Source organism: Neomonachus schauinslandi, chromosome 12, assembly GCF_002201575.2.
Source record: "Neomonachus schauinslandi chromosome 12, ASM220157v2, whole genome shotgun sequence".
NCBI classification, from domain to species: Eukaryota; Metazoa; Chordata; class Mammalia; order Carnivora; family Phocidae; genus Neomonachus; species Neomonachus schauinslandi.
The window spans coordinates 61,078,056-61,101,438 of NC_058414.1; the positions used below are offsets into that span (position 1 = coordinate 61,078,056).

Sequence of the window (23,383 nt, forward strand, 5' to 3'; positions counted from 1 at the left end):
ATCCAGATGCTGGAGTTACTCAACACAGACTTTTAAATAACTAACTGGTAAGTTCAAGAAAATAATGACAAGGGAGTTCCCCGGGCAACTATAATACATATTTTTTAAAAATCACGTGGGAATTCTAGAACTTAACAATACATAAGAAATCAAGAAACTAATTAAATTAAGAAATAAACAGATGGGTTCAACAACAAATTAAATACAGCCAAGAAAAAGATTAGTGTACTGGAAGTAAGGCCAGTAGAAAATATCTGCCTTCAAATATAGAAAAATAGATGAAAGGCACACACACAAAGAAACATAATGAACATAGGAGGCACAGTGGGTGCTTGAGGTGAGACACTGTCAGAATGCTTCAGGATTGCTCACCAAAGCTGCATCTCAGGTCAGAGGTGGGCCTTGGGCTTGGGGCACCAACACTGACTGGAGCATGGGGTACAAAATACAGTGGTACTATTATCTTCCACTGAAAGCATAAGGATTATCCAAGGAGATTAAAAAAACAACCACCATATGCTACTTACAAAAGAAACATCTTAAAAATAGGATGCTGAAAATGGAAGTCAGAAGATAGAAAAAGATATATTCGAGTCCTATAAAGTAACACCCTTTTATAAAAAATAAAAGACTCAATCCATTTAGGAAGATGCAATCATTCTAAACGTGTATAGATTTAAAATACGTAAAGCGAAAACGATAGAAATAAAGCTAATCAGGACAAAACTAAGTTAATCTATTCATTGGGGAACATTGGCGTATTCATAAAGAAAGAGTATCTACTATCTACCTTGGGGAATTGTCCCCAAGGCGTGAAAATGAGGGTACAAGACATCTCTCATGGTGGTTGGAATTTCACATATTAGGATATGTGTCTTTCTTTTCTTTTCTTTTCTTTTCTTTTTTTTTGATGTATATATTTGAGAGAGAGAGAGAGAGAGAGAACGAGCACGTGAGCCGGGCAGGGGGTGGGGGGCCCAGAGGGAGAGGGAGAGAGAAACTTCAGCAGACTCTGTGGCTAAGCATGGAGCCTGATGCGGGGCTCGATTCCAGGACCCTAAGATCATGACCTGAGCTGAAACCAAGAGTAGGACACTTAAACTGACTGAGCTACCCAGGCGCCCCTGGGATATGTTTCTTAAAGTAATTTTTAGTCTTGGGCTTTACACCTGAGCGTAGAACTTTGTAAATGAGGACATTATGGGCTTGGGGGATGGGAAGTGAAGCAGACTCAGGGAAGGGACACAATAGATTAGTTTTATACTTTCTCCATGTCTTAGCCATGCCAGTTTATACCTGGAATCTGCACGGCCAGTTGTTTTCCCCTCTACATATAAGACAAATGTTTGCACATGCTTTGACTCTCATTTCCAGCTTCTTACAAACTCAGATACACGCCTACCCTTGTCAAGTTCCTTCCAAACATCAGGTAGAATGATTATTCTCCACTGTCTTACTTAGAACCGTTCGGTCACGGAATTAAAATTTACACTGTTTCCACTCCATAAGGCAGCGTCAAACAATGACATCTAATTTCCTACGGCCGTGTTCTTTGTAGCTAATTGTCTTATAAAACTGAAATATTAAAAAAAAAATTTTTGACATGTGCATACACTATTAGTGTTTGAAAATCCTTATTACAGGTATGCGTGTATTGTGCTAATTCAGAGTTTTGGGACTTCCCAGAGTTGAAACATGACACTTCTCTCTACTTCATACAAAGTTGCTGCTAGCCTGCAGTCTTTGACCTCTCCCATCCAGTGTGATCGGGTATTCCCTTTCCTTGGGTATTCCGTTTAAAGGAATGTAGTGGCTTTGAAGCCAGGCAAGGGACAGCCCTTCACCCTGCCTCGGGTACACAGGAGCTGCTGTCTGTGTGGCTTTACCTCTGGAACGCCTTGTGTCTAGCTGTTAAGAGTTTCGTTCTTGGAGCACAGAAGACATGAATATAAAACCAGCTGACAGGTGCTGGGCGAGGCTCTCACCTCTCTGAGCCTCAGTTTTCCTCATGTGTCAAGGGGGGATAATTTCCATCCCAAAGGATTATTGTTTCACTAAGGAAAACTCATATGAAACTCAGTGCTGGCGAAAGGTCAAAACGCAATAGTTATTACTATTCAGAGACTTATTTGGAAGGGTCTGTGCAGAGGCCCTCCAGGACTAGGAATTTATATGAAGGGAGAAGTGATGTTTGAGGTCTGTTTGAGGTCGTCATGCAAGGGGATGGCGTGGTGTCCATCATGCGGACTGTCCTGTAGCCCAAGTCTCACGCCTTCCGCCTCATCTCAGGAGGAGCAGTATAATAGAGAACAAGTACAAAGCAGAACAAGAGCTTTAAGTTGGCATGAGCAGAAGTCAGCACCACTGGGTGGTAGCCCAGGTATCAGGCGTGGCACGTGGCAATGTAGACACTGTCCACATGTAGCCTTAGTGTTGGCGTGAGTTGTGGACATGGTGGCATGCTATGGGAGCCGGGGGACCACCTCCTTCAGGAGCTCTGGGTCCCGTCCGCAGCAGATGCATCACAGTCACTGGAACAGGGGGAAATAGGTATGACAGATGCACTAGCTGGAAGGACCCAAAAACCAAGGTGGAGGTATTTGAAGTCATGCTCAAATTTCCACCATGCAGTAAGTGAGGGTCGAGCCAGAAAAAAATGGACTCTCGCCAGGCTGGTCTGGCTGTGCGAACCTTCGCATCCTGAGTGATACCTCCCAGGCCTCTCCATTCCACATTTCATGTTCTAGTTCCTTTCTGGAGGGCTTGCCATCTATTTTTTCCCTGTTTATATGTGTCTGGCTATCATTTATGTCATTCTTAGAATATGATTAACCACATGTCATGTACATGGGTTTGTTATTAGCCGGGTTTCACTCAACCTTTGTAGTGTATAGAATATGGAATAAATAGCTTTCACACTTTCTCACTTTTTTCTCAGCATCTTTTCCTCTCCCCTCCCCTGACCTGCTCCCTGAATCTCTCTAGCCAAATATTCTTGCTTTTCCCTGTGAATCTTCTTCTTTCTTGTAACTATATTCTCTCACTTGCAATCTGCCATCGTAGTGATGTCTTTGCAGATCTCTCTGCGTCAATGTGAGCAGACTTGTGGATCAACCGTTCACTTCTGTACGGGCTGACGGAGGCTTCAAAGTCATTCCAGCTCTCTTTTGTCTTTCATTGTGTTTCCCAAAGCACTTTTTAAATTTTTTACTTAAAATTTTTCTAAGTTAAAATGTTGAGCCTATTTATTAAAAAAACAGACAAGGATCCCTGGTGTTTCTGTACCAAATGATGACTTTAGCAGTGTCTTCACCAGCACAGTGAAATTTGGTGTAATTATAATGACAATCAAAAGCAACATTTTTAGAAAAGTAGGAGTTCTTATTTTCAAATCCAGAATGAGGTTAGGTACACATTATATTTCTGAATTATTAGTTTTTCATTTATTGAAAGTTAATAAAATCACATGTGAATAAAGAATGAGAGAAAGAAGGTAACAAGAGGCAGGAAGGAAAGGAGAGAGGGAGGGACCATCATGCATGAGTAAACACTCATTTGAACATTTAAAATCACATAACTTTCATAGTCTTTCTCAGAAGAAACGATGGAAACAAGTCACGATGGACTGATGGAATGGGAGCATTCTCAAAGTCATGCAGCAGCTCAACCATTAGCTTTTGGAATGTACTTATGCTGGGGGTGGGGTGGGAATCACCATTCTTTGAACAGCTTTGGGGCACTGGGTTTGGTTCCGAAAGTGAAACACTTGACCTCCACCTCCATTGAAATGTTTTCAAATGTAACTCTTAAACAATGCTTACGCGGGGGACTCTGATAAGAAAGGATTGCCTTTCAAAGTAACAAATGCCCCTGACTCATGAGTTTGTGCCTAGCTATTTTTCTACATGATGAGAGGTTTTGGCACACTTGGCTCTATTGTGGTATCTCGTACTGCCATCAAGGAGATGGTTTGGGCAAAAGAATCTGTTACAGGGTCGAGGTGTGGTTGTTTGGCCATGAAACAGAGTGGAAACAATAAAACAGAACACAGCAATACAAAATCAATACAGCCTGAGCTCATAACCTCATTTACTTCCTTATATTCTGAAAATTCATGAAAATCTTCACGAATGATGTGAACCTGTGTCAATCCTGTTGGATTAGCGCTCTCTCCGATCTATAGCACAATAACATGATGAAATAAACTGTGGAGCAGAGGGATATACGTTCAAACTGCAGAAGATATAATCATCTTTAGTGACCTGGGACCCATCTTCTTTGGAGTAGAACTGAGGTGAGGGAGAGGGGATAAACAGGATACTGAGATGTGGGAGATCCAGAGAGGTAAATAGAGGCCCCAAGCAATGGTGATGCTGGAATAGAGGCCAAGAGATGAATGTCTCCATCCTGACAGACCCGGGCATTTGCTTTCTCTCATGCCGAGGTGGTATCACTGCAAAGGCAGCCATCTTGGCGGGGAGTCCATGAGCTGTGCCACAGAGCTCTGCCCTCACCTATCCCTTCAGTGGATCTAAAGAGGGATGTGAGAGAAGCCAAAGTCCTTTGGCTTTGAGTGGTGGCAGATACAAGGAGTGGGCAGAAGGACAAAACCTTTTATTCCTCCTACTCTCCCAGGCTATGACTCTCCTTCCTTCCAAATCATTTATACTGGTCCAAATTCTTCAGCTCAAGAGCATGTTTAGCTCTTCGCCACATTTTTCCGTTAATATCGACCTTCACTTTAAGAGTCATATTGATTTCATATTGAGAGTATATATGCGCTCAACATCTTTATAAGATCTTTGTTTTCTTTTGGGGCGCCTGGGTGGCTCAGTTGGTTAAGTGACTGCCTTCGGCTCTGGTCGTGATCCCAGGGTCCTGGGATTGAGCCCCGCATCGGGCTCCCTGCTCCGCGGGGAGCCTGCTTCTCCCTCTCCCACTCCCCCTACTTGTGTTCCCTCTCTCGCTGTCTCTGTCTCTGTCTCTCTCTCTGTAAATTAAATAAATAAATAAAATCTTAAAAAAAAATCTTTGTTTTCTTTTCACAAATACTTGAAATTCTCATAGAACATGAACATGTCAGCTCAGTTACTTGACTTTTTTTTTTTTTTGAAGATTTTATTTATTTATTTGACAGAGAGAGACACAGCGAGAGAGGGAACACAAGCAGGGGGAGTGGGAGAGGAAGAAGCCGGCTTCCCGCGGAGCAGGGAACCTGATGCAGGGCTTGATCCCAGGACCCTGGGATCATGACCTGAGCCGAAGGCAGGTGCTTAATGACTGAGCCACCCAGGCGCCCCTCAGTTACTTGACTTTTTTATTTCTCCAGGAGATCAAAGTGATAAATAATGAGTGAGATATTTATTGCTTTCTCTTTTTCCCTGAATGTCTTACCCCCTTTCCAAAAGCTGCATCATCCTGCCAAATTTAGGTCATGGAATTAAACAGTAAAATATATGTACATGTAAGTAACCTTAAAAATATAAGTGTTTTTGGTCTAAAAGCTATTTGTTGCCCATAAGCTGTATATAGATGATTGTCTTTATTATCTTACTCTAAGGGATTCTCTCTGTTTTTGAGCTTCCAACTATGGAAGAGTTGAAAACCTTATTATCAGTTTAGAGGAGAATTGTGAAATTAACAACTTCCAGACAAGACTTCTGAGGAAATTTGGAGAGTTTAAGGAATTTAAGACTGGGGTGAAATCTAGAAATGGGGTTCTCATATTTGAGGTTACAAGGGGCATTAACATTTCTGCTCTGACCCTTGCTCCCTCACACAATGGCTAGAATAGAAGAGAAGTGAAGCCTCAAAGAACCATGGAATGGGGGTTCACTTCCTTATCCTAAGTCCTGGGTAGCCTCTGGTGGTCCCTCAACCTTTAACCTTTCCTCAACTGTGAAAGGAAGAAGCTCATGGCTCCATTCTAGGGCTGTTGTGAGAAGGAAATGAGATCACCCACTTAAAACGAGCAGCTTGCATTTGTGGGCGAGGCAAATGCTGTATATATTCCAAACGCTGTATATATTACCTTATTCAAAATGACGGCGTGAAAGACATGCTGTGTCCATCACTTGGCAAGTGAGAAAAGGCAGGCACAGAGCTGAACTTTGCAAGTCTGTGTTCTTAACCACTCTTTACATTGAGAGCATCGACTCGAGCACAATAAAGTCTCATTCGAAGTGAACTAGAAATACTATTATGCCTTAGCTTTCCTTTATTCCCAATCTTCTCAAGGGTGTCTTTGGAAATTCTTAAAGAAACAACGAGTGGTGTTAAAAACCACTTTATGCATGCAGTAAGTGTAGGAGTGCATTTGAAAGGAAGTTATATAATAATTACCAAATGTGACGCATTCAAAAGTGATTGTGAAAATAATACCTCGCAATTATGATGGAGTAATTGAGAGGTGCTGCTGAGGGAAAGACATTTATTTCTTTCCTTTGCTCCTGAAAAACTAAGGATATTTATTTATCTATTTATTGGTTTGCTCATTTATTGGCAGATGGGGCGTTATTGTTCAAATTCGTGATACTTAATTTAGGAGTCGGAAGGGTGACGCCTCTCATACAATGATCACAGCCTTTAAAAGTAAATTTCTTATTGTCAGACACCCAAATTAACTGGCATGGATATATGACAAATTGTGAAACAGTTGATTAAACCGGTTGCCAAATAAGAACTCCCTTCAGATAATAACTCAGAGTTCAACACATTTTAGCACAGACTATATGAAAGTCTTTATTTAGCAAAGTCAGAGATCAAGATTGTTATCCTACATTTACTTTCTCGAAGATAATGTGATTATAATAATAACAATGTGATGAGCTTTGGTATGAACAGCTTCTGGGCCCAGTTCACTAGAAAGTGCATTTATTTTTGCCAGTAAAGGATGTGATTACACAGTAGAAAAGAAGGTGGGTTATTGGGGTTATTGATTTTTTTTTTTTCTAAAGACTGCTTATGTTCTAGATGATGACCGCAAAAGTCAACTGATATTCTCAAGGCTACCCAGCAAAGGTGGGCCAGGATCCAGGACTCCTGCTTGCTAGAACTTGTTCTTCCCATAACAATAAATTACCTCCTTATTTTTTGGATTCCTCATGCTTAGTAAGTCCATAATTCTTGGAAATATGCTCCAGTAGAGACAGTTTGGGGCCAGATTGGTGCTGGAGGTGCTTTCTTCCCACATGGGGGCAGGCCTAAGGGAGGAAGGACAAGGTGGGCTCCCTCCTTCTGTGCATTATCAGTGACCTTCTCCCTGCTCCTACATGGCTGATGCACCATGCATGTTGGTTTTCATGACATCCCCCTGCTATATGAACTAATGTAATGGTGACCTTCACTTAACATGGTCCTGATTTAACATAAGCTAAGCGGCATCATTAGAAATAATGGTAACATTTTCCTCTTCTTTCCAACAATTGTTGTATTTGCTAGAACTTTCAGAAAATGTTAAATAATACCATGAAAATGAACATTCTGATTTTATTCTTGATTTCATGGCATCATGAAATACGTTCTGCCCCTCCTCAGCCTTGCACTAATGTGGTGGAAACTGGGGCTCAATCTCAGAACTCTTTCTGCAGAACATGAATGCTGTTAACACACCAGACCTCTACCCTGACATCTACCCACCGCTACTGCCAACTGGTAGGAATGAGCAAAGGTGGAGAAAACCATTTGCCATTCATACTCTAGAGTTTTGCCATGCGTGGAAAGTGCTCTCCTTTATCCCATTTACTTACGGATTTCTTCTATTTTTATATTTTTTCTTTTTCTTTCTTAAAACAGGCTTGCATATATGCAGCATTTTCAAAGTGATTACATGCTTTTTGTTTCTTTGTTTGGCTATTATAACCATGGATTACATTAATTTCAAAACATTAAATCATTCTTCAGTTTCTGGCTAAACTATTTTTTGGCCATGGTGTATATACTCTTATATTTGTTAATTTTTAATTAGGGTCTTAGTTTCTGTATTAGCAAGTGACATTTACTGTCAGTGTTGTGCAACTTATTTTAAGACCACATTTTTAGTGTCAAGGCTTTGCTACCTTACTAATATCATTTGAGGAATTTCCATCTCTTAGTATGCCCCTGATTTATATAAAATGTATCTGCTCTTTACAGGGTCTATAGTGCTGTCTCTAAAACCATCTGGGCTAAGTGATTCTTGGAATGTATTCTCAATTTTGTCCATGATTATTGATATATTCAAATAATCATCTTTGTTTATATTTTGGTCATTTACATTTCCCTAGAAAATTATTCATTTTATCTGCATCTTCACGTTTAGTTTCAAAGAATTATAGCTAGTATTCACTTACAGTTGCTACAGTCTCTTATCTATACTCTCTATTCTAATTGTGAATGTTGCATATTTCTGTATTTTTATAATTTTTACCCATCTTGGAATTGCCTATTTCATTGGTCTTAACAAAGAAACAATTGTTGCATAAATTTATTAATTCTATGGACCTTATCATTTATTTTATTTAGATGGAGGTTTTTTAAAGAATTACTGCTCCTATTTTTCTATAAAATATTTTTCTGTTGATTTTAAGTGTTTTCCGTATTTCAATAAATTTTTCTTTATTACTTTTACTCATTGTTTTATTTCTAACATTTATAACACTTGTTCTTTATCGATGTAACAAGGCCCTCTATTTAAGCCTTTTTCTTTCATTCTCTCTCATAGTAACATAGGAACATGTTCTTTTTGTGTTGTTATTGCTTACTATCACACACTCCATTAATTTAAAACTTTTTTGTCATTTTATTTTATGTATATTGTAAATATCAGCAAAGAATGCTCTTAGCCAAAAGTCAGAAATCAGAACTAACCCTAGCTTAAGCAAATAAGTGTGGTGTCTTTTGCTCTTCTATTTTGTTTTGTTTTGCCTTTTAAGACCTCTAAGGCCATAGATTCTTTTCATATGCCATCCATCTTTAGCATGTTACTTTGTTGCCTCATGTTTGCAAGATGAATACTGCAGCTCTGGACCTCACAAGAATTTCTAAGCCAAGACAAAAGGGTAAGAATGGCACCAGTTATGTTAGTTTCTTTCATCTGAAAAGTAAAAACTTTCCCAGAGCCCCACACTTCCCTGTCATTGACTAGAACTGTATGACATGACCAGCCATAGCTGCAAGGGAGGCTAGAAAGCATTTATCTGTTTTGGAGTCTCTACTAGAAGATGAAGAAGAATGAGTTGGAAATATCTGGCTAGTTAACCAACTAACTCTTATCTGCTGTAATATGTCTATCGGAAATAAAAATTATGATTTTTTTAATGCAATCTGAAATGTGACTTTTAGGTTTATTATTATAATTGATTTTAATCCTCTCATTACACTTCTCCCCCTTTTTATCTTTTAGTATTGTATAGAAGATAATTTCTTCCCTTTTTCTCCTCTCTTAAAATTTCTACTAGTAGTTAATGTTTGTTGAAAAAGATTCTTAACCTGTTTTTCCTATGATAAGATTCAAAAATTGAATTTTATCTTCAATATCCCATTATTTAAGAGAAGTAATTATTAATTCCCAACTTTCCCTTTTGTTATACTTAATCACACTCCTATTACCTGACTTATAAGAATATTTGAGATTTAGATCAGAATGCAGTATTCTGTATTATGCAGTTCATTGGTTTTCAGCATATTCATAGAGCTGAGTGTCCATCACCACAGTCTATTTTTGAACACGTTCATGACTCTAAAAGGAAATACACAAAAATGCATTGTATTATTAGTTTTTCCTTTGTATATATATTTTTTCAGTATTTGCATTGTTTCTAGCTAGATTTTTTTTTTTATATTGCATTATTTGTTTCAGAGGTACAGGTCTCTGATTCAACACAATTCTTACACAAGTCTTACACAATTCACAGCACTCACCATAGCACATACCCTCCCCAGGGTCTATCACCCAGCCACCCCATCCCTCCCACCCCATCCCCCACTCCAGCAACCCTCAGTTTGTTTCCTGAGATTAAGAATTCCTCATATCAGTGAGGTCATATGATACATGTCTTTCTCTGATTGAGTTATTTCGCTCAGCATAACACCCTCCAGTTCCATCCATGTTGTTGCAAATGGCAAGATCTCATTCCTTTTGATGGCTGCATAATATTCCATTGTATATATATACCACATCTTCTTTATCCATTCATCTGTCGATGGACATCTTGGCTCTTTCCACAGGTTGGCTATTGTGGACATTGCTTCTAGCTAGATTTTTAAATGTTCTTCAGGCTTCTTTCTTTTTTTAAATTTTATTTATTTATTTGAGAGAGACAGAGAGAGACAGCAAGAGAGAGAACACAAGCATTGGGGGAGAGGGAAAAGCAGGTTCCCTGCTGAGCAGGGAGCCCAACACGGGGCTCTGGGATCATGACCTGAGCTAAAGGCAGACTAACCAACTGAGCCACCTGGGGAGGGGCCCTTAGGTTTATTTCTAACTTAACTAGTTGCAATATTTAAACCCAGCCTTTCATAACCTTTGTTGGCTGGAGAGTGAACTCAGCAATGTATAACAGAAAACTTAAAGAACAGTTGCTTAAACAAGATAGTTATTTTTGTTCTTTTGTGTAACAAGAAGTCTAAAAGTAGGGAAATCACAATTGGTACGGCAGCTTCACAATATCATTGGCTACCCAAGATCTTTTATACCATCCCTGGGATGTGGTCTTTTTTCTCCCGCTCACAAGATGACTGCATTGGGTGCAACAGATATGAAGGAGGGGCCCTAAGAAGGAAGGAAGGAAGGCTATCCGTGTATCAGGAGAGGAATACTTTCACAGAAGCACTGAGCACACTCTGCTTACATCTCACTGGCCAGAACTATGTCTGGCCCAGCCAGCTCCTATACACACCCCTCTTCCAGAGAGACTTGTGGCTTTTCGATGGACACATTGCCAACACGAACAATTAGAAAGGTAAAATCAATATTGGATAGGCAACAGTCTTGCCACATTCCTCTTTTTTGACCCCTTCTTAGGTTAGTTGAAATAGATCATCAATTAATATTTTTTAAAGAGTATATTTCAAAATTTCCTATGTATCTGAAACTATAGTCCCATGCTTTCACAGGTAAAACCTCAACTTTGCCTCAAATCATTACATTTCCCACTCAGAACCCTGTATTTATTTTCTAAAGCTTCATTGAGACATACCTTACATAGCATAAAATTCCTGCATTGAAAGTGTGTAGTTTAGTGATTTTTAGTGTATTCATGACACTGTGCATCCATTGCTACAACAATCTATTTTAGACATCTATGTTCATGACATCAAAAGGAAACTCCATTCACATTAGCAGTCACTCTTCATTCCCCTCCTCTTCCCAGTGCCTGGAAACCATAATCTACTTTCTGTCTCTATGGATTTTCTTATTTAAGAAATTTCATGTAGATGGAATTATACAATACATGGCCTTTGCAATGGACTTCTTTCACTTAGCACAATGTTTTCAAGTTTCATCCATATTGTAGCATATAAGTACTTCACTCATTTTGTTGCTATTTGAATAATATCCCATTGTTTGGATGTACTACATTTTATTTATCTATTTCATAAAATTACCATCCCATTGATGGGTATTTGACTTGTGTCCACTTTGGAGCTATTATGAACCTTCATGTGCAAGCTTTGTGTGAATATGTTTTCATTCTCTTAGGAATATACATAGCTAGGAGTGGAATTATTGCGTATTAGGATAACTTTATGTTACCTTTTGAGAAAGTATCAAACTGTTTTGCAAAGAGGCTGCACCATTTCACATTCTCACCAGCAGAAGAGGAGAGTTCTAATTCCTCCTCATTCTTATCAACACTTGTTATTGTCAGTCTTTTTTTACTATAGCCATCTTAGGAAGTATGAAGTGGCATTTCATTGTATTTCCCTAATGACTAACAATGTTGAGTATTTCTTTGTGTATTTATTGGACATTTAAATCTCTTTTTTGGAGAAATATCTATTCAGAGGCTTTCCCCTTTTGGTTATTTGTCTTCCTATTGTTGAGTTGTAAGAGTTCTATATGGTATACATATTCTGGATACAAGTTTCTAGTCAGATATATAATTTGAAGATACTTTATCCCATCATATGGGTTGTCTTTTCAGTTTCTTGCTGGCGTCATTTGATGCACAAAAGTTCATACTTTTGATGAAGGCCACTTTGTCTTTTTTGCTTTGTCACTTAAGCATAAGAGACCCTTGTCTATGCTAATGTGACAATGATTTCTTTTATGTTTTTTTCTAAGAGTTTTATAGCTTTAGCTCTTACACTGAAACTTATGATCCTTTTGAGTTAATTTTTGTGTCTGGTATGAGGTAGGGGTCCAAATTAATTCCCTTGCATGTGGATATCCAATTGTTCCAGCACCATTTGTTGAAAAGACTAATCTTTCCCCCATTAAATTGTCTTGCACCTTTGTTGAAAATCAATTGACCATAAATGGAAGGGTCCATTTCTGGATTCTCAATTCTATTCCACCATTATGGAATATGTCAAAATGTCTATTGTTACACCATTACCATATTGTCTTAACTTCTGGAGTTCTGTAATAGATTTTAAAATCACTGAATCTCTCAACTTTATTCCTCTTTTTCAAAATTGCTTCTCAAAAGTGAGAAGAAGGTTTCTTCTCACTTGTGCCTCTGACTAAAGTGCTTTGTTTTGAGGGACATTCCTCAGAATGCAGTGTACCACTATCGGCCCTCCCCTAGCTCCTTTTTCTATCTTGGATTTTTTTCTGGAATTTTCAGCCCCTGTATGGATGTGGGAAGACAAGACAGGGAAGAGAGCAGGGGTTTATCCTCCAGCCACCTTCCAGAAGACTTCAACAGCACAGAGGTGGAGAGGATGTCTCATTCTTTCACAGTTGTAGGCTTCACAGCACCAGGTCAGGGGATCGATTTGGGGAGACACACAAGCATCTTTCTCCTTCCTCTTCACTCATGGTCTCATTTGGTTTCATAAAAGTCTCCTTTAACGAAACCTGGGTAAATTCCTTTCAACCCCATTCCACCTTCTGTATAACTGATGTTTGCCCAGTACCTCCCACTATGACTATTAGACTCTGTTTATGGCCAGCATCTGTCTTGGTTGGTTTATGCTCATGTCTGATGACAATATTTTGAATAATACCCTGCTCATCACACATGTCAATTACCCCTAGATACCAAGATGTGATTACCTTTCAGGATAAGCTTTGGTGCTGTTATGAGCTTTCATCTAAGCTGTGCTTTAGAACTGTAAACCAGGTGCCACTTGGCTTTGGAGCTTTCCATTGGATGGGACATGAAATCGTGGTGTAGCTGCAGTTTCTGACTGCACTGAGTAATTTCATTTAATAATCATTTTGATTTTCCCTCTGTGTAAATTTTCCCTGAGAGGAGGTTAGGCTCATTGGGAGGTGAATTCATTCTCTCAAGTCATTAAGGTTCCAGTTAGTGCTCCGCAGCTATAATTAATTAAACTATACTCAACTTCCCTAAAAATGAAATCTCTATATCCCCAGTGAATTTGAGATTCACACTGCATAGATTGAGGCATGAATACGCCAAAACCTGAATTTTTCTTGAAGCTTATCTTACCTAATTTTTTTTTCTTTTTGCCTCCCAGTCTGCCTTGATGAAGGTATCTTGTAAGTAGGGGCATGAGGAAGGTGATGTTTCATTTCTACTTTTGTACTTCACAGAGTTTTTTTGGTTAATCTAAATGTCCTATCTGGTAATAATATCTGAGAAGAGGGTGATAGACAGTAAAAAGGAGGAAGTATTCTTTATTTTAATTAAAATGCTAACATAAGGCATGATCATTGAGTGATTGCATTACAAAGCAGCTACTTGTTCTGCCATAGTTAAGTGTGATTTGATGCGTCCATTATGAGCCTCTCTTCTCAGGGGTTTATATCTTGGCCAAAATAGTCCCTCCAGGCTGAAACTTGGCAGACAACTCAGCCTAATTACAGTCATTTTCCTTTTTGGATTAAGAAAATGGAATTATTCCAGTGCTTTAAGCCCACCCATCCCCATATTTTCAAAGGTCTGTATTTATATCATCATAAATTGTGGGCTTTTGATCCTTTCAAATAAGATGGCAACTTAGCAAGAACCAAAGGAGTTCTTAGTACCTGTAAGCAACTTGATCCAGGCATTCCACAGAGAGGGACTCATCCTTCTGCAAGCGATTGTAGCCAGGAGTCCAGGAAGTCACTACATTAGTAACAAGGTTTGTGGGGGTGTCAAGAAGGCCGGTGCTGTGGGTTTTGTTACCTTCAGTGAACAGGCAAGGTGTATCTCCTACTCCCAAGTCATGAGTCCACAGCCCCATCACATCCCTCCCTTGACTTTCAGCTGCCCTAGAATTGTCCTTCCACACGTCAGACCTCCATGCTCCTCATTCATCTTTACCCATCAATAGGGGTGGACAAAATTCAAGGGGGTTAGTGGCGATTAGTGGGTTCGTAGGGTATTAATAGAAATCCTGGGTGAGCGAATCTTCTCTGCAGGAGTCACTTATGTTGTAATCTTGGAGACCTCAGGGATCAGTGGCTTTACCACCTCCAGAGGGCCAGGTAGGTGATTTGTTTGCTTCCATAAATTATCATTGTATTATTTTTGCCACAGTTATTTGACATATAGATCACTATGGATAGTATTAAAATTTTCATCATTCCTTAGGTGCAATAAGTGAAATTGGACTTAAAATTCTACATCTTACCTTTTCTATCCCACTTGACTTTTTTCTATAACTCAAGGCATGTCATGTCCTCTTTGAAATACTTTCACTTAAAGTGAAAATATTGTAGATAGTAGATGGAATGCTTTTGCAACTTTTAGATAGCTTCCCTGACAAAAACCACAACCTACAATTTGCAAACTTTTGTGAAGAAATCAGTGTGGTTTCTGCAATTTACAGCTTGGAATTCCCTGGGTTCTTGCTTGTAAATCTATCTAGATCTATGCCATGAATATGTAACATGCAGACTGATGCTGAATGTAGCACTGTGATATAAATAGGTTTCTTGGGCTTTTCAGAAAAGCAACAGGAGTTAAAAAAAAAATTCAACTCCGTTTTCTGCACTGTGCAGCCCATTAAAGAGACTGTGGAATCAAAATGCTGAAGATGTTAGACAGAAAATGTTGCTGAATCAGTCCCTTCGAGGAGGCTGGCGCGAATGAGTCACGTGGTGCGGAGGGAGAAGAAGCTGGGTACACTCCTAGCTGTCGAAGGTTTTATTTACTCGGAAGGTTTGGTATTTGTGTGAGTGCAGTGAAGAAATAAGGTATGTCAATGATACATACAAACAAAGTTACAGCAATTAAATTAAAAACTAAAAAGGTTTTGAATGTTAAAACCAAAAATGTTTTAATTGAACATAATTCTATGGAAGACTATTAAATTACCACTTTGGAACAGAAGCACAAACAATGTGATAATGAGCTATGGAACCAAAATTTAGAACAGATAAGCTGAAAAAATTACAGGTACCCTGGTGTAGGAAATGCACAGTGCTGATGATATGAAAATATGAATTATTTATACCTTCTTTAAATGTAGAATGTAAATTTGCTTGGAATTAATTTCTGTTGGGAAATCACTACACAGTAAACATGGCTGTCCCTTAGGGTAATATTTTTCCTCCTAAATGTTATTATTATTATTTTATTATTATTGTTGTTGTATTGGGAAGAAGAGGAGATGAAAAAATACTCAAGATTGAAACTGCCAAGTTATGGTTACACTGGAAAATTAAAATTTCATTTCTAGCCAACATGGAATGTAGGCAGTTACAAAGTAAATTATCCTACGCTTTTCAACAAAGGATAGCCACACTGAGTGTTATGGACTGAATTGCTTCCCCCTCCACCAAAGATTCATGTTGAAGCCCTAACCCACAATGTGATCATATTTAGACATGGGGTGAGGGCCCTAACCCAATGGGACTGCTGTTCTTATAAAAGAGGAGGATCTCTGTGTGCGCATGTGTGTGTGTACAGAGGAAACGTCATGTGAAAATGTAGCAAGACCATGGCCTACTGCAAACCAGGAAGCAAACCCTTTCCAGGAATGGAATTGGTCAGTATCTTGATCTCAGACCTCCAGCCTCCTGAACAGTGAGAAATGAATTTCTGTTGTTTAAGCCACCCAGTCTGTGGTGCTTTGTTATGGGTGCAGACTAAGACACTAGGTCAGTAAGATGCACATTTAAATTTAATTTGAAGGCATTTTTATATTTACTAATGTTCATCCACTGAAGACCATAAAGGCTTTTGTTTTTTTCAACCCTCTGAACTGTGTGCGCATGAATGCCTGTATGTACTGCCCCTCAATTACTTCTGTTTATTGATTCATTGAACGTATATTGTTGTTTCTTCAGAATGGGAAAGTCAATCTGTAATCACTATAAAAATTGTTGAGATAGTTTACATTCTTTTTCCCTATTAAAGCTTTAAACTCTGATGTGTATTTACATTTTCAACCCCTCTTCACTTAGACTAAGCACATTTCAAGTGCTTGTAGCCACGGGCGGCTAGTGGCCGTCATACTGGACAGTACAAGTTTAGATTGGTTCAAATTAGTTAGTCTCAAGCAAAAGTAACATGGAATAAGTCTACCATACCTATAAGAGCATAGTCAAGTGATCAGCCAATAGATTCTTGGGTCTTCTTAAATATGTATACTGAATCATCTCAATGGGAGACTATAACTAATGGGAGAAAGAAAATTTATGATTATCTAAGAGGCATGGACATGGGACCACTGGCTGTGGTCTTGGGTCCCGGGCTCTGTCAAGACAGAGATTAACATCTTCCTCCTTAACTAACCTTCCAGGAAACCTCAGTAGCTCCTCACCCCAATGCACTTCACAGGTGGGGAAGCTGAATCCAGAAAAGGAAAGCAATTGGTTTGAGCAAATTAAACAGTTAATTAGTAGCAGAACTAAGACTAAGACTCAGGTCTTCCAGCTCTCTATCCGTTAATCTTTAATAAACCATGGCATTTCTGAATTGATGCCAAAATGTCTTTGTAACCCTTACCAAAATAACTGTACTTCAGAACATACACAAATCATATAAATCACGTGTGGGGGTGGTGGGAGGGGGAAGGTGGGAAGGGATTTAATGAATAAGTTTTGTTAGTTAACATAAATATGTACAAATTTATCTCAGCTTCTCAGAATATTTTTAGGCTCTCTTGCCATTCATTTCTCTTCTCTATTCTGGCTGAAGGCCACGTTCTGGAGTCCTTTGGGCCAGATGGACTAGCTGTGAGGTCTGGGCTAATAATTTCTCTGTGACTCCGTTTCCTCAACCTATACAACAAGAAGAAAAGAGGTACTTCCTCATAATGTGGTTGGAGGCATTTAATAAAAAAAGACATTAAAAACACAATAGAGTCTGGTACATATTAGGCATTTAATATATGTCAGTTGTTACGAATGGATAAAATTGCTACATAACTGAGTTTCAAATGATGATGTTGATTACTTCTTATTCTCTTCTAGTAAGAGATTACTTCTGGCTGGAATGTCTTCCCATCTTCCCTTTGAGAGTGTTGGTGGGAGGCAAATGTAATGGGGGTCATGTTCTAGAGGCAAAAGGTAATAGATACTTTCTCTCATACTCTCACTAAAGACACTAAAGCCAAACACTCGCTAAGAGCAAGAGGAGAGTATGTGAGTGCCCTTGTCGTTAGTGAAGGGTTGGCTGGCTACTAGGAGCCAGTCAGACTTGTATGGTATCTGACAAGTTCTCTCTGAGTCTCTCTGCTGCCCATCTCCCCCTACTCCCCTGCCTTAGCTTTACCTGGACCTTCTTCCCATGAGCACCCGTTGTTTCTTCCACATTGAACATCTCAAAACTCTATCAACTCATCAACCCCTTATCCATGCTGTGTCTTTGCACCTAACTTTCCCTCTGCTTAGAACATTCTTACCACTCCCCTCTCCTCCTGCCCAACACCTCTCTTCACCTTTTCTTGGCAATGTACAACCTCCGATGCCTGCTCTTCCTTGAATTCTGAATGCTCCTGGGCCCCTCCGGCATTTTGTTCTGACCTGTCAAGTTATCAGAAGATGTGTGTTGAGTCTCTCTTCCGCACCAACAGGGGGCTCCTTCTGGGTGGGGACCCACCTTACTCACTTCCCCATCCCCAGCTCCTAGCACATGGCCCGGTGCCTCCTGAGTGCCCATGCACATGGGTTAGATAAAGGAATTAAGGATCCTGCCCACAGCTGACCACCATTCTTACCATTATAGCCCCAGAGCTCTTTCCCTTCGGTGCTCAGAGTCTGGAGCTCCATTAGGCTTCCAAATGTAAATTCTGTCTTTTAATTATGAACCGTAGAAAAATGTGTGTGTGAATGTGGGTATATTTTTAACCTTGGGTGCTTGCATTCTTTTTACCTTTGCCTGTCTTGGAAATCTTTGCCTTCCCTGTGATCACACCTCTCTCTCTCAATAAATGGACATGAAAGCGAAGACGTGAATATTTTTATCCGACATTGTTTTGGAGCATTGCTTTCCTGTTCGTGGCTGTTTCCTTTTCATGGACCATTAGCAGCTTCCAAAGGCAATATCCTTTCACTGTCACACTAGGCCATGGGGGGCCATTTCAACAACTTCAGACTAGGGCATTAAGTGTAATTCTGGATGAGAGTCAGCACATAACCAAATAAAAATAATAAAGGGAAAGCTTGTAGGAGCCATTTGGAACGCTGTCCCGCGCTGAATTCATTTGCAGCCTCGCAGAAACCTACCCATCACCGGTGATCAGCCCCAAGCCCGACCGTACCTTATTTAATTGTAAAGTATTTCATATCCTCAGAAACAGCCCTGCTCATTTGCTTTTCCTTTTTTGGAGATTGTCTTGGTGGAATGCTGAGATCCTAATCAGTGGGAGAAGAAGAAAATACAGGTTTTTATTTTAGCAGAAAAAAAAAGGTGCGTTTCTTAGAGCTTCTCTCCCTTTCTTAAAATGAGCATTTAGGAGGCCTCTTTGGAAATTCTTCTAAAATAGGTGCTTAGCACAGGGGAGAAAGAAACAGAAAAGCAAGGCGAATTAAGCTCAAGTGCCTAATTCAGCATGAGCCACTGCCACCCCTGGTCTCCACATGGATGGCAGCTGCAGAAATGAACTGGGGAAAGCCAAGCATGGGAATTGGTTTCCAGGCCAGTGTCCCTGATGGTCAACCCACTTGAGAGTGTCCTCAGGTCTAGCCAACCCAGGGAAGTTCAGCCTACATCAGTGTATCCCTAACTTTCCTGACACCAGGGCCCCTCAGGGAGGCCAGTTGTTAAACACACTGATTCCCAGAGACCTCTCACCTTGAAATTCTGACTTAGTTGGCCTGGGGAGGGTAATGAGAATCAGTATTTTAAGTCATTCTGGATGAACCTTATGATCCGGCAAGTGAGAAAACACTGCCCTAATTTATTTATCCATTCTCTAAACAAACTTCTTTGATATCCAGTTTTATATGAGGTGGTGTCCTAGAAACTGTGGGGACAGAGCAGGAATAGACGTGGACCCTGCCCCCCGGTGAGTCCACAGTCTAGAAGAAAGTTGTGGCACTTCCAGAAAGCTGCCAGTTCGTGCTTTTGTTTTCAGCTTTTCTACAACTCAGTGATGCAGATGAATAAACATTGGTGGTATATTCACTCATCAGCCAGTCAAGAAATGCTTGTAGAGTTTTTGTGCAAGATGTCCTTCCTAAGACCCGAAAGGGTCACACCCCGGAGCTGATCCTTCAGTTCAGAGTATCTAAGGACAGCCTACATTAGAAGACCAGAGATGACTCATGAATCTGTTTAACTAAATAATGCTAGTACAAAAATCATAGCTAATATTCATCACATGCTTATTATGTGCTGAGCTCTGTGCTGGACATTTTCCTCTAAGCTCCTTTAAGTGAAGGACTGTTTTGTTCATTGTTATATCCCCAGCTCCTAAGACAGGACCTGGCACATAGTAACTGCTCAATAAATATTTGTTAAATTAATAGGTAAATTTATTATTAGCTGACATAATCATCAAGACAGTTCTCTGAGCTAAATATTAAATACTCCAGATATTCTAGAACTCTGGGAGAACTAGAGATTCTGAACCCGGAGATTCGGAAATATAGAGAATCTCTATTTTTATCAAGGTCTTTGAAAGATTCTCCGAATCAGCCAGATTTGGGAAGTAGGAAATCTGGACCAACCCCCTAACAGATATATAAATCCCGTGGGCTACATTCTCCTTTTTTGGCTTCTCCTTGAACATCTCAAGGACAAGAAATTCACCACTGATTATGCTAGCCCACACTGTAACCCGTACCAAAGTCCAATCACTTTAGTTGTAGAAATGCTCTTCCTTATGATTACCTGAGTCTGACCTTTTCTTCACTTCTATCCTGATTTCCTCTCCAGGTAAAGGATGATGCCTACAACATTTAGCTCCCGATCACCATGTATAAATGAAGAATTGGATCATACCATCATACCATGATCTAGAAACAAAGGGAATGCTGAATCCACAGCTGATCATAGCTGAGAGGCTTAGACCCTGGACTCATTAGAAATCAACACTGTGCTCTGAGTTTAGGAAGTACATGGACCCAAGTCCCATAAACTCAGGTTTGAAAATTGACCAACATATTAATTATATGACCTTGTACAAATTCCTTGGACTCTCTGAACTTCAGTTTTCCCATATGTGATGTGTCAATAATAAAATATGCTACCATGGTGTGGGTAAAATATAATAGGTAACAATAACAAAAACAAAATCCATATGTAAAAGTAAAATAATATCACATAAAAAACATAGCTAACATTTTTCGTGTGCTTATTATGTGCTGAGCACTGTCTCAGCTAATATTCCCTTAAACTCCTTTGGCCTATTTTGTTTGCTTTGTTCATAGTTGCATCCCCAGCACCTAGAACAGCATCTGACTCATAGTAACTGCTCAATAAATATTTGTTGAATAAATGAGTCAACCCATTCACTTACCTAATCTTCAAAATAGCTTTGTGAGCTAAATGCTACTGGTAACACTATTTTACAGGTGGGAAAACTGAGACTGGTTACTCGTTCAACCAGGAGGTGATGGAAAGGAAGTTTAAACCCAATACATTCCCAATGCAATTTATTATGTGTCTTTTACCATTCGTTGCTAATGTTAGTAAATGTAACATTAGATTTGTATCCTTATGCTTGGTGACGTCTGTTGCTGGAGAAGGAACACATGAATTTGGTTGTGGTACTGGATCTTAACCTGTCATCATTCCATCCTGTGGGTGAATGTGCATTTTCGGAAGCTGGCGGCACCAGACCGGGGCAGCGTTCTTTTCGTCCAGCTCCTGGTGGCTTCGCTGCCTGCTTTGTGACATACCGTGCTTTACCCAGGGCCTTGGGTTGTCTTTTCCTCCCACTGAACAGTCACTGGGAAAAGCGAGAACTCTGAAACTGCTGGACTGAAAATGAAATATGCAGTGGCTTCGGGCTATGTGTTCCCTTTGCTGGGAAGCACCGCCAGGATAATTGTTTCTACAAAAAGAAACTACAATTCTGGCAAAAAAAAAAAAATCAAACCCTCTGTTTGCTTGAGCCTATCATAAAGCATTGATGGTAATTATAGAAGCTGATTGTGCGACGGTTTCGTTTAACTTAATTGGCAATTTTTTTAAGCCGCAACACAATAAAAATAGTAAAGAACGAGTCAGGTTCTAGAGTGGAACATTTAGCTTTGGTGAAATGTCAAAGATCTGTACACACTGCCAAAGGTGTGGGAAAGTAACTCTTGGCTGTCAGCTCTGTTATTTAAACCTTCGCTCCTCGTGTTTTAGATTCTGTTTCCTGAATGCAGAGTCTGATGTGGGCTTTTAGCCCATTGTGGCTAAACAGGTCTTTCAGCGGTTGTGGGAAGAAATGTGCCCCATAAACTAATTTGGAAACATGAGAGTCCTGTGTCTAGGAGAGGTGGCTTTGCAAGATGACTTGGGTCTTTGGTGGCAGCATCCTGCTCAGGTGTGTCGGTACTGAGCCTGTATGAGAAAGGTGATGCCATGATTATGAAGAGACAGGGAAAATTTTCAAGAAAGAAAAAGAAATGAAGAAAGGTATTGCCTTTCCCACCAGCATTTCAGTAAATAACTGTATATGTCACTTTTCCCCTTTGAAGAGCCACCAAGACTATATTCTCAAGGAAGGCGACTTGGTAAAAGTTGACCTTGGGGTCCATGTGGATGGCTTCATCGCTAACGGGGCTCACGCTTTCTCGTTGTGGATGTGGCTCAGGGGACCCAAGTAACAGGGCGGAAAGCAGATGTCATTAAGGCAGCTCACCTTTGTGCTGAAGCTGCCCTACGCCTGGTCAAACCTGGAAACCAGAACACACAAGTGACAGAAGCCTGGAACAAGGTCGCCCACTCGTTTAACTGCACACCAATAGAAGGTATGTTGTCCCATCAATTGAAGCAGCATGACATTGATGGAGAGAAAACCATTATCCAGAATCCCACAGACCAGCAGAAGAAGGACCATGAAAAAGCTGAATTGGAGGTACGTGAAGTATATGCTGTGGATGTTCTTGTCAGCTCAGGAGAGGGCAAGGCCAAGGATGCAGGACAGAGAACCGCCATTTACAAACAAGACCCTTCTAAACAGTATGGCCTGAAAATGAAAACTTCATGTGCCTTCTTCAGTGAGGTTGAAAGGCGTTTTGACACCATGCCATTTACTTTAAGAGCATTTGAAGATGAGAAGAAGGCCCGGATGGGTGTGGTGGAGAGCGCCAAACACGAACTACTGCAGCCATTTAATGTTCTTTATGAGAAGGAGGGTGAATTTGTTGCCCAGTTTAAATTTACAGTCCTGCTCATGCCCAATGGCCCCATGCAAATAACCAGTGGTCCCTTTGAGCCTGACCTCTACAAGTCTGAGATGGAGGTCCAGGATGCAGAGCTAAAGGCCCTCCTCCAGAGTTCTGCAAGTCGGAAAACCCAGAAAAAGAAAAAAAAGAAGGTCTCCAGGACTGCAGAGAATGCCACCAGTGGGGAAACATGAGAGGGGAATGAAGCTGGGGACTGAGGTGTGTCCCATCTCCCCAGCTTGCTGCTCCTGCCTCATCCCCCTCCCACCATCCCAGGCTCTGTGAAGTGCAGTTTGTCTTCTCCACCCAGAACAGCCAACAGAGCAGGGTCTCCCTGCCCCCATCCTTGTCCCCATCCCAACCCCTTCCAACAACAACCAGCTCCAACTGACTCTGGTCTTGGGAGGCCAGGCTTCCTAGCCACCAAAGACTACTTTAAATAGAAAAGAGAAATTGAATAATAAAATCAGGAGTCAAAAAAATAAAAAAATAATAATAAAAGAAACTGCTTAT

The 23,383-nt window shown here is 40.1% G+C and overlaps 1 pseudogene; it reads left to right on the top strand.

The window, feature by feature from the left end:
- Nucleotides 1-21,998: 21,998 nt before the first annotated feature.
- LOC110579921 lies at nt 21,999-23,064 on the top strand (annotated as a pseudogene).
- The last annotated feature ends 319 nt before the right edge of the window (nt 23,065-23,383 follow it).